The following is a 20,113-nucleotide window of genomic DNA, read 5'->3' as shown; positions in this document are numbered from 1 at the left end:
AAGTTCAATACTTCCGAACTGAATTATGACGTTGGAAACAAAGAACTGTTAGCTATTAAAATGGCTTTGGAAGAATGGAGACATCTGCTTGAAGGCACTGTTCAACCATTTCTTATTCTCACTGATCATAAAAATCTTCTGTATCTTCATACTGCCAAACGCCTCAACTCACGTCAAGCCCGATGGGCTCTGTTCTTCTCCAGATTCAATTTTGTCCTCTCTTATATTCCTGGCTCTAAGAATACGAAAGCAGATGCTTTATCTAGACAATTTCTGGCTTCTGATTCTCCATTTCTGGATTCTGAACCCATTCTTCGCCCTGCTAAAGTTCTGGCTCAGTTATCTACGTTTCCTTTACAAGCGTTACAGTCTGCTCAAGCTTCTGTTCCTTCATCTTATGACATACCTCCTGGGATCTTATTTGTACCTACTGAATTCCGCCTAAAACTTCTTCGTTGGGCTCATGATAATGTTCTGTCTGGACATCCAGGAGTACGTAATACTTTGTGGAGACTCAAACAACATGTCTGGTGGCCTTCCATGGGCAAAGATGTCAAAGATTATGTTGCAGCTTGTAATTCCTGTACCTCAAATAAACAATCTTCATCATTACCTCTTGGTCTCTTACAACCTCTGCCTGTTCCGTACTATCCCTGGTCTCATGTTTCCATGGACTTCATTACAGATCTTCCTAATTCTGCCGGAAACAAGACCATATGGGTGGTTGTAGACAGGTTTTCCAAAGCAGCTCATTTTGTTCCATTAACTGGATTACCATCGGCCCAGAAACTCGCTGAATTGTTTATTCTCCATATCACCAGATTACATGGTTTTCCTTTGGACATCGTTTCTGATCGAGGAGTTCAATTTGTCTCAAGATTTTGGAAATCTCTGTGCAAACAGTTTGGAGTTACCATATCTCTTTCTACTGCGCATCATCCTCAGTCCAACGGGCAAACTGAGCGGGTAAATCAATCTCTAGAGTCCTATTTCAGGCACTATGTTAATCATCAACACTCCAATTGGTCTCAACTTCTTCCTTTAGCAGAACTTGCTTACAATTCCCGCTTCAACTCTTCTTTACAGACTTCTCCTTTCAAGGCAGCCTATGGATTCGAACCTAGAACTTTTCCTATGTCTTCGGGAGGTTCTGGAGTTCCTGGAGCAGATCGTACAGTGAGAAGTCTTTGTAAACACTGCAAGAAGATTCGGGAAATCCTTCTTCTCTCTACTCAAAAGTATAAGCGATTTGCTGATCGCAGACGCCGGAAGGCGCCCTCTTTTCGGACTGGAGACAAGGTTTGGATTTCCACCAGATTCATCCGACTCAAACAACCCTGTGCTAAATTGGGTCCCAAATACATCGGACCATTCAGGATTGTTTCCAAGGTATTTTCTACTGTCTACAGGGTGGCTTTACCAGACAACTTGAAGATTCACCCTGTCTTTCACGTATCTCTTCTTAAACCAGCAGTCTCTAACCGGTTTTCCACCAAATGTAGAGTTCCCTCTCCGTTCCTTGTGGATGGTACTTCAGAATTTGAGATCAGTCAAATTCTTGATTCCAGATTAAGGGGTAACCGTCTGTACTATTTGGTCCATTGGAAGGGATATCCCATCACTGAATGTTCTTGGGAACCTGCTTCTCATGTCCGTGCCTCTGCTTTGATCAAACGGTTCCACGCCCTGAATCCTTCGAAACCTGTTCGTGTTCCCCGGAGGGGTCCTTGAGGTGGGGGCACTGTCGCGATCGCTCAGCTGCTGATCGCTTCTGTCTGTCTCAGCGCGGTGCCTAGCAACCTTGTTCCTGTCGGCCCTTCCGATGACGTCAGGAGGCGTTCTTATTCCGGCGTCTCCTCTCATCGGTGCCTGTTTGTTTTTCTCGTGGGCTTTTGTGAGTACTAATTTATTCCTCTGATATTCTGAATCTGAGCCTGTTTATTCTGAACCCTGAACCCCTACCTGCCTGATAACACGTTGCTGGACACTGCTTACCTGACTACGCTATTGGTTAACCCCTACCTGCCTGATAACACGTTGCTGGACACTGCTTACCTGATTACTCTATTGGTTAACCCCTACCTGCCTGATAACACGTTGCTGGACACTGCTTACCTGACTACTCTATTGGTTAACCCCTACCTGCCTGATAACACGTTGCTGGACACTGCTTACCTGACTACTCTATTGGTTAACCCCTACCTGCCTGATAACACGTTGCTGGACACTGCTTACCTGACTACTCTATTGGTTAACCCCTACCTGCCTGATAACACGTTGCTGGACACTGCTTACCTGACTACTCTATTGGTTAACCCCTACCTGCCTGATAACACGTTGCTGGACACTGCTTACCTGACTACGCTATTGGTTAACCCCTACCTGCCTGATAACACGTTGCTGGACACGGCTTACCTGACTACTCTATTGGTTAACCCCTACCTGCCTGATAACACGTTGCTGGACACGGCTTACCTGACTACTCTATTGGTTAACCCCTACCTGCCTGATAACACGTTGCTGGACACTGCTTACCTGACTACGCTATTGGTTAACCCCTACCTGCCTGATAACACGTTGCTGGACACGGCTTACCTGACTACTCTATTGGTTAACCCCTACCTGCCTGATAACACGTTGCTGGACACTGCTTACCTGATTACTCTATTGGTTAACCCCTACCTGCCTGATAACACGTTGCTGGACACTGCTTACCTGACTACTCTATTGGTTAACCCCTACCTGCCTGATAACACGTTGCTGGACACTGCTTACCTGACTACTCTATTGGTTAACCCCTACCTGCCTGATAACACGTTGCTGGACACTGCTTACCTGACTACTCTATTGGTTAACCCCTACCTGCCTGATAACACGTTGCTGGACACTGCTTACCTGACTACGCTATTGGTTAACCCATACCTGCCTGATAACACGTTGCTGGACACTGCTTACCTGACTACTCTATTGGTTAACCCCTACCTGCCTGATAACACGTTGCTGGACACTGCTTACCTGACTACGCTATTGGTTAACTCCTACCTGCCTGATAACACGTTGCTGGACACTGCTTACCTGACTGCTCAATTGGTTAACCCTTACTTGCCTGATTACATGTTACTGGATATTGCTTGCCTGACTATTCTATTGGTTAACCCTTACCTGCCTGATTACACGTTGCTCGACAATGCTTGCCTGATTACTCTATTGATTAACCCTTTCTACATGAAGTTTCTTCTCCTGACCCTGCTGTGTCATCTTCCAGTCTATTCCTGTGAGTATATATTATACTACAGCTGTCGCAGGGTCAGGTCCTGGTATATACTCACTGTGCTAGGGTGTTATTAACCTCATTCTAGCATTTGGGTCTAACTCTGGACTTTACCTATCCTGACAGCTATTGAGAAGATTAAAGATACAAAGACCAAAGTTGGATGTTCTCATATTAAATAAAACAACACTGCACTGAGCACAATATAATAAGAATATCAACATTATCAATAATTATTAACTGAAAGGAGAATGAGGTATTTTGGCTGGGTATTGTCCTATGTCGTTTGTGCCATTAACATCTAGAATCTAGAATTTTAATTTGTAATATGAGCTTACGAAAATAAGGTAGGGGACTCTGCTTACATGTCACATTCAGGAGGCTGACTTTTGTCTAGCATGAGAGAGACAGTTGTGGTAGTATGTGGGTATATGTGATCTGTCACAGCAATATAAAGGAAAATTAAATGAAAGGTTATAAAAGGTGCAAATGCCTGCTTTCACAATTATAAAGGTGGTGTGTAGTACTATAGAGTCAATGGGCTCTTGGGTAAAAAGATTGATTTAGACACTTAGAGTGTTTATTAAAGCACAGTTCTTAACTGTAGCTTCGGCCGCAGGCCACAAAGTTGGAACCTATTAGTAAAAAGAGATCTATGCTAGAGTGCCCTATGTGTATTAACAATTCTAAGTATATACTTATATCTAATATTCAGATGATAGTGTCTATTATAGGAGGGTTATTTCAATCTATTGTGTTTGCAGATAAAGAGCATACCTCCATAAATAACCGCCATCTTTCATTGAGATAATCCTATATTTCCACATCATAAAATTAAGGTTATCCAAAACCATGTTCCTGGTAGTTATATTTATGTATTGATAGGCTCTAAAGCATATTGACATCAGTCAGCCTTTTGCCAGTGTTGAGATTATGCCATCATTATTGCACTAATAGTATAGGAATTTATGGTTAAGAATCTCTCTCATCCAATAAACATTAGAAGCGACACATGAGAAAAACTAACAGTAAATCTCCCTTTAAGCTGTAGTCTGAATGTGTGAATACAGTTTACTTATAACTCACTAAGCCCCTGCTTTGCAGTAATAAAACAGTATATTTTAACATATAAAACAAGTGGTATATAAAAAATAAAAAAATGGACAAAACTAACATTTTCCCCCTCATATTCAGGGATTAAAGATCCAAAAGATAACTGAGTGAGGTAACAATCAATGTTTATCCCTCAGCATTCCTCTTCACCTCCCTTTCTTTGTGCCATGGATCATGAGACAGATACTTGAAGTATGCCTCCTGCTGAGTTGGGTGCTTTGGGGGTAGTTGTTTTGATGAGGCCTGACTTAGCAATTTTAGGTTAGGAGATGAATCGTATGGTATAGTGTCCCATTCTAGCTTTATAGGTGGTAAGTAGTATCGTGCTGAACTACCATCTAGCAAGTTACTGCGTGTGTGTTTAAAGATGGCGCCTGTGTCTCATAAGAACCCACTGCCATGTGGGATCCTAAGGCTCCAATTTTTCTCCAGACCGGTAGTTCCGATTTGGTGTACAGATAAGCGGCTTGAGAGGTAAGCCATCCGATATCTTCTAGTGGAAGGTATTCACAGCTTTGGATTACCGAAGAGCGTGGCATCTCGCAATGGATGTTCGGTTGAGTAACTTCTCTATTCGTCGGCATGCTAGGTTGGTCATCTACCACGGTGTGCGGTATCAAACTTTTCTGCTCATTTGGAGGGCGTTGTAGTAGTACCTCTGAAGGTTTTGTTGGTATTGCTCTTTCTATGAGGCGTTACATCTCTTCTTCTAAGGGCAATCTGTTTGCTATATATTACAGTAAGGCCTCTATTTTGGCAAACTGATGGTCCATCTTATCACTTGAGTCGTTGATCCACATGGCTATTTAGTAGTGGTATTGTTAAGGTATGTATGTCCGTGCAGCCTGGTGTTGAGAACTTGTGCAGGGCAATTTTTCGATACAAGTGGAATATTAGAGACAATCAGCTTTAGTCAAATACCCGGGGGGGGGGGGGCGCTGCCTGCAAAAACTGCCGCTGCTACAGGCCTTAGATGCCTTATTCTGGCTCCAAACTCATAAACACAGCGATTTAACCAGATGTTTTATCAGCAAGTGGTATTGGATACGATGGCAAGCTCAATCTTGATCAAAGCTGTGAGTTTAAATCAATAATCGGCGGATTACTGCTTTTTTCCTCTGGAGCTCAAGAAAGATGCGACCGCTCAGAGCTGCTACTTGGACACTCCCCCTATTTTTGTATTTTAATTCTCTGAGGGCTTGTCCTCAGTTGTCCTTAGCCAGTTTATCAGGTTCAAGTAGGACATTTTCACTTCAGTGGCTCTGGGAGGAACTGGGTTTCTTAGCCATGAAGAAGGTGGCTCGTTTTTGTTCAGTGGGCGGTAGCTCATAATGACTGTCTCTCTGCCTTTCACATTTTAGGAGTGGACATCTGGGAAGAGATCTTCCTGAGCAAATGGAATTTCATTCTGGGGAGTGGGTTCTCCATCCGGTGGTGTTCTCCAGGTTAACCTCCAAATGGGGAAGCTGGATTGATTTGATGGCGTCTTGACAGAACGCCACGTTTCCAAGGTACGGTTCAAAGTCATGAGATCCGATGACTGCCCTGATAGTTGCTCTGACGGTACCTTGGGATTTTAGTCTAGCATTCCTGTTTCCTCTGTTTGTTCTCTTGCTCGTGTTAATCATAAGAGAGCATTGGTACTTCTAATAGCTCCTGCATAGATTCGCAGGATCTGGTATATAGACCTGGTGAAGATGTCATCTCTTCCACCCTGGAGGTTATTTCTGAGGAAGGTCCTTTTTTCAGGTTCCATTCCTTATTCGTCTTTCTGAAGCTGATTGCTTGGAGATGGTATGCTTAGTTCTATCTAAGCGTGTTTTTTCTGAGTCGGTCATTGTGATCTTGACTCAGGTTCTCAAATTTCCATAAGGTATGGCGTAAATACCTTTATTGGTGTGAATCCAAGGACTACTTTTGGAGTTAGGATTCCTAGGCTTTGTCCTTCATCCAGGAAGGCCTGGAGAAGGTATTGTTTCTCTAATGTCTGGCGGATGTGCCAATGTTCTTCTTTTCGTCAGGCCCTAATCAGAAGCAGGTCTGTGTTTAAGTCTGTTGCTCTTCTTTGGAGCTTTACCTTGTTCTTAAAACATTTTCAGTAGACTCCGTTTGAGTCTTTTGCATTCTATAGATATTAAGTTGTTATCTTATAAGGTTTTGTTTCTTATTGCTATCTCTTCTGCTTGGAGAGTCTCGGAAATCTCAGCTTTGCAGTGTGATTCGCCTTATTTTATCTTTGATGCCGATAAGGTGGTTCTTCGTACTAAGTTAGGTTTCCTTCCTAAAGTTGTTTCTGATAGAAATATTTATCAGGAAATTGTTATTCCTTCTCTTTGTCCTAATCCTTCTTCTCATAAGGAACGTTTGTTGCACAACTGGGAGGTTGTGCGTGCTCTTAAATTCTATCTACAGGCGACTAAGGATTTTTGCCAGTTTTCTGACCTGTTTGTTTCTCTGGGAAACGTGAAGGTCAGAAAGCTACTGCTACTTCTCTTTCTCTCTGGTAGAGAAGCATTATTCGTTTGGCTTTATGCGACTACTGGACAGCAGCCTCCTGAGAGCATTACAGCTCATTCCACGAGGGCTGTCTCCTCTTCTTGGGCTTTCAAAGATTAAGCTTCTGTGGATCAGATTTGTAAGGCTGCAATTTGGTCTTCCTTACATATTTTTTTTGTTGTTGAAATCTTTTTATTGAGTTTTCAAATTTTACAAAAAATTAACAATAATACTAAAACATAACAAACACAATACAGTCTACAGATGTTTCATCTTGTTTTCCTAAATGGTTATATTAACAAAGAAAATATTTTTGTCATCCAGCTTTAGATCGTTGCGTGCTTCCTTCCTTACATATTTTTTCCAGATTTGATAAATTTGATACTTTTGCCTCGGCTGAGGCTTCTTTTGGGAGAATGGTTCTTCAAGCGGTGGTGCCTTCTGTTTAGGTCTGTCTGTCTGTCTTGTCCCTCCCTAGTCATCGGTGTCCTCTAGCTTTGGTGACTTGATTACTTTATATAAATACATTCAAGGCCCATATACAGAGATGGCAGAAGCTCTGTTTATTCCAAGAAAATTGTTTGTGACAAGAGGTCACAATTTAAGGTTGGAGGAAAGGAGATTTAATCTCCTGCAACGGAAACGTTTTTTCAAAGTAAGAACAATAAAATTGTGGAACTCATTACCAAAGGAGGTGGTGAATGCCAATACCCTAGATACATTTAAAAATTGTTAGGATACATTTCTGTCTATAAATAAAATTCATAGATATGATTGCTAGTATTAAATGGGTCACCTTTTAGTGGGATTATTTAAGCTTAACTGGAGCTTTTTGTATTTGTATAGGTTGAACTCGATGGACTTCGGGATTTTTTTCAACCTCATCTACTATGTTACTATGTATGTAATTATTCCCAACAGTAATTGATGATGCAGTGGACTCACCATATCTTAGGAAAGAAAACCAAATTTATGCTTACCTGATAAATTTATTTATTTCCAGATATGGTGAGTCCAAGGCCCCGCCCTTTATTTTAAGACAGTTATTTTTTAGTAGACCTCAGGCAACTTTACCCCTTTTGTTATTCCTTTTTTTCTCCATTTCTCTTCAGTCGAATAACTGGGGTTTATAGAAAGGGGAGTGATACTTAACAGCTTGGCTGTGGTGCTCTTTGCCTCCTCCTGCTGGCCAGGGGTGATATCCCAACAGTAATTGATGACGCTGTGGACTCACCATATCCGGAAAGAAAGAAATGTATCAGGTAAGCATAAATTTCAATGTTTTTTTTTTATTTTACATTTGCTATTTATAAATCAGTGTTCTCCCCGGAACCTCTTTAATAGGCACACCAGGTGGTTGATTTTACTGATCACCCGGGTAAAAATTAAACCAATATTAAGCGATTTTTGTTGCACAAATAAACATTCAATCAATTCACATTATGCAATTAATTTGTGCTCTGGACAGCTTACATGACATTTATAAATATCAGAATATATTACAATGCTGCAAAATATTACACTGCCCCTATCCAGCTAATTTTGAATGCATCCTACCTTCTGTGGAAAACTCAGTATACTTAATGGCTTGCTAAATACTGCACAAATACTGTCTTGTATTAGTTTTAAAAAAATGTTTTATCCTTATGATTTCAGAGACATTCTGTAAATCTAATATTTAAAGACTGGGCATTCTATTTCCAGCAAAAAATTGAAGTACAGACTCCAGACTTTACACATAATTCAGAACTAGTTCTACTACCCTTGTATTATAAAATAGAGAGCTAGGGGTCTGAGGAGGTGCTGCAGGTGGTCTGATATATAGGTCAGAGAGGAAGCAGGGTCAGGCAGGGATCAAAGCTGTGAGTTTAAATCAATAATCGGCGGATTACTGCTTTTTTCCTCTGGAGCTCAAGAAGGATGCGACCGCTCAGAGCTGCTACTTGGACACGCCCCCTATTTTTGTATTTTAATTCTCTGAGGGCTTGTCCTCAGTTGTCCTTAGCCAGTTTATCAGGTTCAAGTAGGACATTTTCACTTCAGTGGCTCTGGGAGGAACTGGGTTTCTTAGCCATGAAGAAGGTGGCTCGTTTTTGTTCAGTGGGCGGTAGCTCATAATGACTGTCTCTCTGCCTTTCACATTTTAGGAGTGGACATCTGGGAAGAGATCTTCCTGAGCAAATGGAATTTCATTCTGGGGAGTGGGTTCTCCATCCGGTGGTGTTCTCCAGGTTAACCTCCAAATGGGGAAGCTGGATTGATTTGATGGCGTCTTGACAGAACGCCACGTTTCCAAGGTACAGTTCAAAGTCATGAGATCCGATGACTGCCCTGATAGTTGCTCTGACGGTACCTTGGGATTTTAGTCTAGCATTCCAGTTTCCTCTGTTTGTTCTCTTGCTCGTGTTAATCATAAGAGAGCATTGGTACTTCTAATAGCTCCTGCATAGATTCGCAGGACCTGGTATATAGACCTGGTGAAGATGTCATCTCTTCCACCGTGGAGGTTATTTCTGAGGAAGGTCCTTTTTTCAGGTTCCATTCCTTATTCGTTTTTCTGAAGCTGATTGCTTGGAGATGGTATGCTTAGTTCTATCTAAGCGTGTTTTTTCTGAGTCGGTCATTGTGATCTTGACTCAGGTTCTCAAATTTCCATAAGGTATGGCGTAAATACCTTTATTTGTGTGAATCCAAGGACTACTTTTGGAGTCAGGATTCCTAGGCTTTGTCCTTCATCCAGGAAGGCCTGGAGAAGGTATTGTTTCTCTAATGTCTGGCGGATGTGCCAATGTTCTTCTTTTCGTCAGGCCCTAATCAGAAGCAGGTCTGTGTTTAAGTCTGTTGCTCTTCTTTGGAGCTTTACCTTGTTCTTAAAACATTTTCAGTAGACTCCGTTTGAGTCTTTTGCATTCTATAGATATTAAGTTGTTATCTTATAAGGTTTTGTTTCTTATTGCTATCTCTTCTGCTTGGAGAGTCTCGGAAATCTCAGCTTTGCAGTGTGATTCGCCTTATTTTATCTTTGATGCCGATAAGGTGGTTCTTCGTACTAAGTTAGGTTTCCTTCCTAAAGTTGTTTCTGATAGAAATATTTATCAGGAAATTGTTATTCCTTCTCTTTGTCCTAATCCTTCTTCTCATAAGGAACGTTTGTTGCACAACTGGGAGGTTGTGCGTGCTCTTAAATTCTATCTACAGGCGACTAAGGATTTTTGCCAGTTTTCTGACCTGTTTGTTTCTCTGGGAAACGTGAAGGTCAGAAAGCTACTGCTACTTCTCTTTCTCTCTGGTAGAGAAGCATTATTCGTTTGGCTTTATGCGACTACTGGACAGCAGCCTCCTGAGAGCATTACAGCTCATTCCACGAGGGCTGTCTCCTCTTCTTGGGCTTTCAAAGATTAAGCTTCTGTGGATCAGATTTGTAAGGCTGCAATTTGGTCTTCCTTACATATTTTTTTTTGTTGTTGAAATCTTTTTATTGAGTTTTCAAATTTTACAAAAAATTAACAATAATACTAAAACATAACAAACACAATACAGTCTACAGATGTTTCATCTTGTTTTCCTAAATGGTTATATTAACAAAGAAAATATTTTTGTCATCCAGCTTTAGATCATTGCGTGCTTCCTTCCTTATATATTTTTTCCAGATTTGATAAATTTGATACTTTTGCCTCGGCTGAGGCTTCTTTTGGGAGAATGGTTCTTCAAGCGGTGGTGCCTTCTGTTTAGGTCTGTCTGTCTGTCTTGTCCCTCCCTAGTCATCGGTGTCCTCTAGCTTGGGTGACTTGATTACTTTATATAAATACATTCAAGGCCCATATACAGAGATGGCAGAAGCTCTGTTTATTCCAAGAAAATTGTTTGTGACAATAGGTCACAATTTAAGGTTGGAGGAAAGGAGATTTAATCTCCTGCAACGGAAACGTTTTTTCAAAGTAAGAACAATAAAATTGTGGAACTCATTACCAAAGGAGGTGGTGAATGCCAATACCCTAGATACATTTAAAAATTGTTAGGATACATTTCTGTCTATAAATAAAATTCATAGATATGATTGCTAGTATTAAATGGGTCACCTTTTAGTGGGATTATTTAAGCTTAACTGGAGCTTTTTGTATTTGTATAGGTTGAACTCGATGGACTTCGGGATTTTTTTCAACCTCATCTACTATGTTACTATGTATGTAATTATTTCCAACAGTAATTGATGATGCAGTGGACTCACCATATCTTAGGAAAGAAAACCAAATTTATGCTTACCTGATAAATTTATTTATTTCCAGATATGGTGAGTCCAAGGCCCCGCCCTTTATTTTAAGACAGTTATTTTTTAGTAGACCTCAGGCAACTTTACCCCTTTTGTTATTCCTTTTTTTCTCCATTTCTCTTCAGTCGAATAACTGGGGTTTATAGAAAGGGGAGTGATACTTAACAGCTTGGCTGTGGTGCTCTTTGCCTCCTCCTGCTGGCCAGGGGTGATATCCCAACAGTAATTGATGACGCCGTGGACTCACCATATCCGGAAAGAAAGAAATGTATCAGGTAAGCATAAATTTCAATGTTTTTTTTTATTTTACATTTGCTATTTATAATTCAGTGTTCTCCCTGGAACCTCTTTAATAGGCACACCAGGTGGTTGATTTTACTGATCACCCGGGTAAAAATTAAACCAATATTAAGCGATTTTTGTTGCACAAATAAACATTCAATCAATTCACATTATGCAATTAATTTGTGCTCTGGACAGCTTACATGACATTTATAAATATCAGAATATATTACAATGCTGCAAAATATTACACTGCCCCTATCCAGCTAATTTTGAATGCATCCTACCTTCTGTGGAAAACTCAGTATACTTTATGGCTTGCTAAATACTGCACAAATACTGTCTTGTATTAGTTTTAAAAAATTTTTTTATCCTTATGATTTCAGAGACATTCTGTAAATCTAATATTTCCAGCAAAAAATTGAAGTACAGACTCCAGACTTTACACATAATTCAGAACTAGTTCTACTACCCTTGTATTATAAAATAGAGAGCTAGGGGTCTGAGGAGGTGCTGCAGGTGGTCTGATATATAGGTCAGAGAGGAAGCAGGGTCAGGCATTAAAGGGACAGTCAAGTACAAAAAAAAATTTCATGGTTCAGATAGGGCATGTAATTTTAAACAACTTTCCAATTTACTTTTATAACTAATTTTGCTTTGTTCTCTTGGTATTCTTAGTTGAAAGCTAAACCTAGGAGGTTCATATGCTAATTTCTTTTACCTTAAAGGCAGCCTCTAATCTAAATGCATTTTGATAGTTTTTCACCACTAGAGGGCATTAGTTCATGTGTTTCATATAGATAACATTGAGCTCATGCACGTGAATTTACCATGGAGACAGCTCTGATTGGCTAAAATGCAAGTCTGTGTTGGTTATGCAAAACTGGGGACTTGGTAATCAAGGGATTATCTATCTTTTAAAACAACAAACATTCTGGTGTTGACTGTCCCTTTAAGCCTCAACATAATATTGCAAAACACTTCATAAAGCAAAAGTAAGTTAACCTTTTAACACTGTTATGACGTTCTATTCCGTCGTAACTGTTTTGGGCTTTAGTGCCGTTAGGACGGAATAGAACATCCTAGCCGTTTGACTGTCCTGAAGTCAACGGCGCTACCAGGATGCGATTGCGGTCTGGAGGGTGTGCCTAGCATCATAGGGACGCCTCCCTAACCTGATGTAGACAAATTAACCCTGTCATCAAAGAGTTAAATGCTGCATTAGATTACATTAAAGGGAAATAATACTCATGCTAAATCACTTGAAAGTGATGTAGCATACCTGTAAAAAGCCGACAAGAAAATATCACCTGAGCATCTCTATGTAAAAAAGGAAGATATTTTACCTCAAAATGTCTTCAGCTCAAAAGAGTAAGTGCTATGGTAACAGTTATAATTCAGCTGCAAGTTTGAAAAACAAAAAAAAACAAAAACACAATAGCCAGTCAGCATCAGAAGTGCTGAAGTAATGCTTTGCCTTTGCTGTGATCTCATGAGATTTCACTGAAATCTCATGAAATTTCATAGAACGTAGTTAAACTGAATAGGAAAATAACATGACTGTGCCTGCACATGCCAGATGCACACTCCCTTGCAAGTCCTGGGACAAACATCCTGATTGGCTGCTTAAAGTCTCTTTACAGTGGGGTGCCAATACTTAAAGGGACAGTCTAGTCCAAAATAAACTTTCATGATTCAGATAGGGCATGTCATTTTAAACAATTTTCCTATTTACTTTTATCACCAATTTGCTTTATTCTCTTGGTATTCTTAGTTGAAAGCTTAACCTAGGAGGTTCATATGCTAATTTCTTAGACCTTGAAGGCCACTTCTTTTCAGAATGCATTTTAACAGTTTTTCCCCACTAAAGGGTGTTAGTTCATGTGTTTCATATAGATAACACTGTGCTCATGCACGTGAAGTTACCTGGGAGCCAGCACTGATTGGCTAAACTGCAAGTCTGTCAAAATAACTGAAATAAAGGGACAGTTTGCAGAGGCTTAGATACAAGATAATCACAGAGGTAAAAAGTATATAAATATAACTGTGTTGGTTATGCAAAACTGGGGAACGGGTAATAAAGGGATTATCTATATTTTAAAACAATAACAATTCTGCTGTAGACTGTCCCTTTAAGAACTTTGAGGTAAAATATCTTCCTTTTTTACATAGAGATGTTCAGGTTATATTTTCTAGTCAGCTTTTTGTAGCTATACTTCAACTTTGGGTATCATGTCCCTTTAAATAAACTCAAAGTGGGGGGGCGTGGCCTGACCGAGCTAAGAAATGGCCGCATAATTAGCGAGCTCTGATCAGCTCATCGAATATAAACTACATATGTAGTCCCAAACATCAGCTAACTACTTCAAACGAAGGGGTATCACCCTAATCCTTAACCTGGTCACTCTGATTACTTTAGAAGAGCTAGCAACATATGGAAGGTAAAGACCAAACTCCTAGCAAAGCCACACAGCATCGTAGAAGCAGCGACGGCGCCAAAACACACCAGACAGCTAACATTACCCACACCGCACCGCCGGAGATCCATGACAGTGGTGAGAGGCCATAGAGAAGGTGTGAGAGCCATCGGCAGGTACAAACAGCAGCGGAGGTTGGTGAGAGCTGTGCAACTTTGGACCCACGCTACAGCAGGGGGAATCCCCAAGATGGCGCCGACGACCGCACTGAACTGACACCGCGAGCGGAACTATCCGCCAGGTAAACACGGCATATCATAACACAGGGCAGTGAGGGAGAAACCGAGGGGCACAATAACCACAACAAGCACCTATAACCCTCTAACTATAAAATAAGATACCACGGTTTTCGAGGACTAGATCCAGGCCTTCAGAAAATTTAAGAGACAGCCTCCATACACTAATAACACACATAAAGGCCAAACTCCCCACTGATCGTGACAGAGCTCAGCAGACCCACCTGAAGGCTCACAATTGCCTAGTTAGACAGCCAGATTAATTATACCTGCCGGAATCAGTGGTATATTTTAAGCAGAGGAACTGGGGGTAAACTTTCAACATAAAAACATTAGACAGAGGGGCACTAACGGAAGCACTCCCAATACCCCAGTAACAGATTTCATCGCCCAAAACCACTAAAGGCATTAGATCACGGATCTGTGCAGCCCCAGTCACACTACTAGCAGTGGGAGCAGCATTCACCTGTGCAACAATGTCAGCCAGAAGACCAACCAAGGGTGATAAAACATCTAAACCATCCACAGTTAACGCCTATTTTAAAACAACTATAAACCCCAAACCAAACATAATGGAAGACATGGAGGAGGGGGATCAAGGCGCATCAGATATAGAACAGGCTGAGACAAGTGAAGAAACCACCCCAGTAACCAAAGCAGATCTAAAGGGCCTGGTCTCTAAGCAAGACATAACTGCCAACTTTGAAAAGCTATGGACTAAAATTGACAACATGCATACGGCAATGACCAACAGCTTATCCGAAATCAAATCGGAGATTGCCGAACTTGGGGGGCGGATAGACACACTAGAAGAACACACTGACACTCTAGTTGAGGATATCACTAATGTTACTCAAACCGTGACCTCTCACCATCAGGAATTAACCGAGATCCAAGAAAAACTCGAGGATCTAGAGAATAGGAGTAGGAGGAACAATATTAGGCTGAAAGGAGTTCCAGAAAGTATCCTCAATAAAGACCTACTCTCCTATGTAGCACAACTGTTTCATCAGGTGACAGAAGGATCTGGAGAATTCGAAATGGGAATTGAAAGGGCCCACAGAGCCCTCAAGCCAAAACCCAAAGAGGGCATGCCCCCTAGAGATATAATTATCAAAATGGCGCTTTTCCAAGACAAAGAGAGAATCCTACAAGGAGCACGCAAGAAACCCACACTGAAATTCCAAGGGAACGTAATACAGTTCTACCAGGATCTTAGTGTTAGAACTCTTCTACGCAGAGGGGCTCTCAGACCGCTGACACAGCTATTAAGGAAGCATCAAATAGCATACAAATGGGGTTTCCCCTTTGCCCTGTACATTAACAAAGACTCCAGAACAATTACTCTCAAAGACTCATCAGATATCCCTGAGGTCTGCCAAATCCTAGACCTGGAAACTCCAAAGCTCACAACCCCTGCCCCACTACAGCGGCTAATGAAACCAGCGGACCAAATTTCAAAACCACAATGGTCTAACTCGACCAGGAAGAAACAAAAAACCTGACAGCTCCTCTTTGGGACACACTCAGGGTATCTAAACCCCTCCATGCTGAACTCTGTGTTAGCTATCGCAAGTTGACACGGAGACAACCAAGGAAGCACAAGCTCTTTAAAGACATTTTCTCCAACAACAATAATACCTGTGAACCCACAATCTTATAAGAAGATTGTCTTTCCCTCTTCCGAAAGTTTATCTCTGAGAATACAGGGACATTTGAAGACTCAGAGTGAGACTTTACTCACAATACCTACCCGTATTGCCTTGGGACTTTTTCTTTTTCTCATTCATCCAAGCTCAATTCGATGTAGCTGAACTGACACCCCTAGTTAACAAAGTTATATTATTATTGCACTATAAGCGATTCTCTAATATGTTTTCTCCTTCCCTTCCTGTTCTTTTTTCTCCTTTCCCCCCACTCTATCTTGCAGTTGAGATGGCTGGAGGCCCCTATAGTGAGGCTCAGAGTTATGTTGAATTGTATTGTTGTAACTGTTTTTTTCATGTGTTTCAAGATGTCGTATGGGAGAAGTCTGAGCGATTGGGGGCCAACATGAGAGATGCTTCGGAGCTATCATTAGAATGGTATGAAACTCGGGAGGGTGGGGAGCCTGAAAAGGTCTCACGGAGACCAGGTAAGCTGACAATACACAAACAATACACAAATGGATAGTGAGTTGACTATAGCTACGCATAATGTACGAGGCCTCAACACTGACACCAAGAGACGATTAGCTTTTAAACAATACACTATGCTAAAAGCCAAGTTACTGTTTCTTCAAGAAACACATTTTGTAACACCCCAACTCCCCTATTACTGGACCAAAAACTTCCCCACACACTTCCACGCAACTACCAAGTCGAAAAAAAGAGGGGTCTCGATTCTTATTCACTCCTCTGTTAATTACATACATGATTCTGCCACTGCGGACCCCGAAGGCAGATACTTAATCTTAAAGGGACAGATAGATAATGTAGACGTTGTTCTATGTAACATTTACGCGCCCAACGAACAACAACACATATTCTTTGCCAAAATATCGCATCTTATAACACAGTGGTCACAAATCAGAACAATTTTAGCAGGTGACTTTAATATCCCCATCTCACCACAAGACACAAGAGACCCAAGACTTACATCAAATAAACAGACAAGGCGCGACAGCATAATGCGACATATCAAGGCTTCACTCAGTACACACTCGCTGCTAGATTCCTGGCACATTTTAAATGGCAACACCAACGACACAACCTTCTACTCGGCGGCTCACAATACATACTCCCGACTTGATTACGTCTTCACCAGTCAAATTATGCAACCGACTCTCAGCTCCTCTAGCATTTGCCCGTGTGTGTGGTCGGACCACTCAGTAGTACTACTTAAGATGACAGGACTAGTGGACCCAAATAGATCTAGGTCCTGGACGTATGACCCAATCTTACATAAACACCCGCATATTCACTCTTCCACTCTGCAGCACCTGACGGAATTTTGGGACATTAACACAGACACCACTGACAATCCGACATATGTATGGGCCGCTCATAAATCTGTACTCAGAGGCACTCTCATCAAAGAAAAGACTATACACGCTAGACAGACGAGACAAGATTGGATGCAAACACACGAAGACATAGCGCATTTAGAAAGACAACATAGATTAACAGGGAACCCTACCACACTGAATAATTTACAAAAAAAAAGAGACTCACTAGCTAAGATGTTGAGCTCCCAAGCAAACAGAGCTATAATAAAACTGAAATCACAGTATTTTATATACGCTAACAAGCCAGACAAATACTTGGCCCATAAACTTAGAGAAAAATACAAATCAGCTAATATCCCACTCATTGAAAGACAAGATGGTACAAACACTACAAACCCCCAAGAAATAGTTGACACCTTTGGAGACTTTTACGCACAGCTTTATGACGGCCACAAAGTAACACACAGCCCAAAGGTAGAGGCTCTCACACAGAGCTTTTTAGAAAATCCTTCGTTGGTTAAATTAACAGCAGAAGACAAAAAGTCGTTAAATGAACCCATTACAACGTTAGAGGTTGTCTTGGCGATAAAAGCACTAAAACCCGGAAAAGCAGCAGGTCCAGACGGTTTCCCAGGGGAATACTACAAGTTGTTCAGACGGGAACTAGTCCCCCACCTGACCAAATTTTGTAACCATATAATGCAAGGCCACCCAGTACCAGCTGAGCTGCTACAAGCAAAAATAATAATCATACCCAAACCGGGCAAAGACCCAAAAAAATGCCCTAGCTATCGTCCCATTTCCCTGATCAATCAGGATATTAAAATCCTTACTAAAATTTTGGCCAATAGGCTAGCAAACATTTTACCCAACCTAATACATAAAGACCAAGTGGGATTCATCAGAGACAGGGAAGCCCCAGACAACGTGAGACGAACTATAGACACGGTCCATCACCTCTGCGAAACACGAACGCCTTCTCTGCTCCTCGCGTTGGACGCGGAGAAGGCGTTCGATAGGGTAGACTGGAGGTACATGACTCAAACCCTGACACAATTGAACTTTGACGGCCCCTTCCTTGACGCCATCAAAACAATATACACCAACCCATCAGCCCTTGTATCCTCTAACGGATATAGATCTAAATCGTTCCCTATTCTGAATGGGACCAGACAGGGATGCCCACTGTCTCCCTTATTATTTGCGATATGTATAGAGCCCTTGGCAGCCAAGATACGGACGAACCCTGACATAATGGGAGTTAAAGTGGGAAAAGTAGACTACAAAATTAGCCTTTTTGCAGACGACATACTACTCACCCTGACCAATCCTATGCTATCACTTCCAAACCTATATGAAACGCTAGGAGAATTCTCGTTAATCTCCGGCTATCGTATTAACTCGGATAAATGTGAAATGTTACCAATAGAGATCCCCACTCACACAAAGAAACTAATTGAAATAAACTTTAATTTAAAAGAATCTAAAGGTCCCTTGAAATACTTAGGGGTGGGAATAACGGCTCACACCCAGCAGTTATACAAAGCCAATTACATACCTCTATACAAATCCATTAGGAAAGACCTACAATCCTGGAAGAAACATAACTTCTCCTGGATGGGGAGGATATCAGCAGTAAAGATGACCGTCTTGCCCCGACTGCTCTATCTCTTTAGGGCTCTGCCCATACGCATTCCATATCCCGACTTAGAGAAACTCCAAACAGAGGTACTGTCATTTATCCGTGGTACAAAACAAGCTAGAATAGCAAAGAGAATCATGACAGGTCACAGACACTTGGGAGGATTGGGGATCCCCAGTCTCATAGAATACTACAAGGCAGCTAGACTAGCCCAGGACACCTTAATACTTAGGGCCAAAGAGGAAGCTCTTTGGATTCAGTTAGAGTCAGACATGAAGGAGGGGGGTGGATCAGACACCATACTCTGGGACCACAGAGTTGACAAACACGAGACAAAGCAGCATCAATCACTCACAATAGAGACCACCCAAACTCTATGGTCAGAACTAGCACACAAAGGAGGATTGTGCCCTATGACCTCAATACTGAGACCCATCAGATACCTTCTCCACAAAGATTTGCAAAGAACAATCAATAAATGGGAAAATAAGGGTCTATACCGGGTTGCAGACTTCCTAATTCAGAATAAAATGATGACTTATGCCCAACTAAAAGATAAGATATATCCTGACCCTTTGCACTGGTACCTATACCTCCAATTATCATCATCAATACACACATATAGGCAATCAATTCAGACCAGAGGTAAACTTACCCTAGAACATATATGTAACTCTATAAGCAGACCAAAACAGTCCATCTCTAGAATATACCTAGATATACAAACGTTAAAATCCCCAACTAAGTCACCCCTCATGCAAAGATGGGAAACAGACCTGGACATCAGATTGGAGCCAGAGCAATGGCTCAAGACTTTTGAGACAGCTACTAAAGGACTGCTGAGCGCTGACCTCAGAGAAAACACTCTGAAGACGATTTTCAGATGGTACTTAACGCCTCTTAGAACAACACATATGACACAAACAGCATCTAGATTATGCTACAGAGGGTGTGGGGAGGTGGGCACATACCGTCACATGTTCTGGGACTGCTCGGAGGTTCAGGCCATATGGCAGTCACTATCCAACCTAATTAGCTACCTATTAGACGAACAGATTCAGATTAGCAAGACACAGGCACTACTCCATGAGAGACTTCCTAATTTCAATGGTCCAATAAACACTTTCATTAGAATACTATGCACGGTAGTGAGAACCTGCATAGCTAGATACTGGAAAGTAGGCACACCGACATGGCAAGAAATTAAAAATAAAATCCAACATACATATAACATGTATGATTTAGCAGCATGGACACTAGATACCAAAACTAAGAATGACGAAATTTGGTTCTACTGGAACTACAGAAACGGCTTCAACCACCCTCCCTTACCGGCAACA

Source organism: Bombina bombina, chromosome 6 (genome assembly GCF_027579735.1).
Source record: "Bombina bombina isolate aBomBom1 chromosome 6, aBomBom1.pri, whole genome shotgun sequence".
NCBI classification, from domain to species: Eukaryota; Metazoa; Chordata; class Amphibia; order Anura; family Bombinatoridae; genus Bombina; species Bombina bombina.
This window is presented reverse-complemented; position numbering follows the sequence as displayed.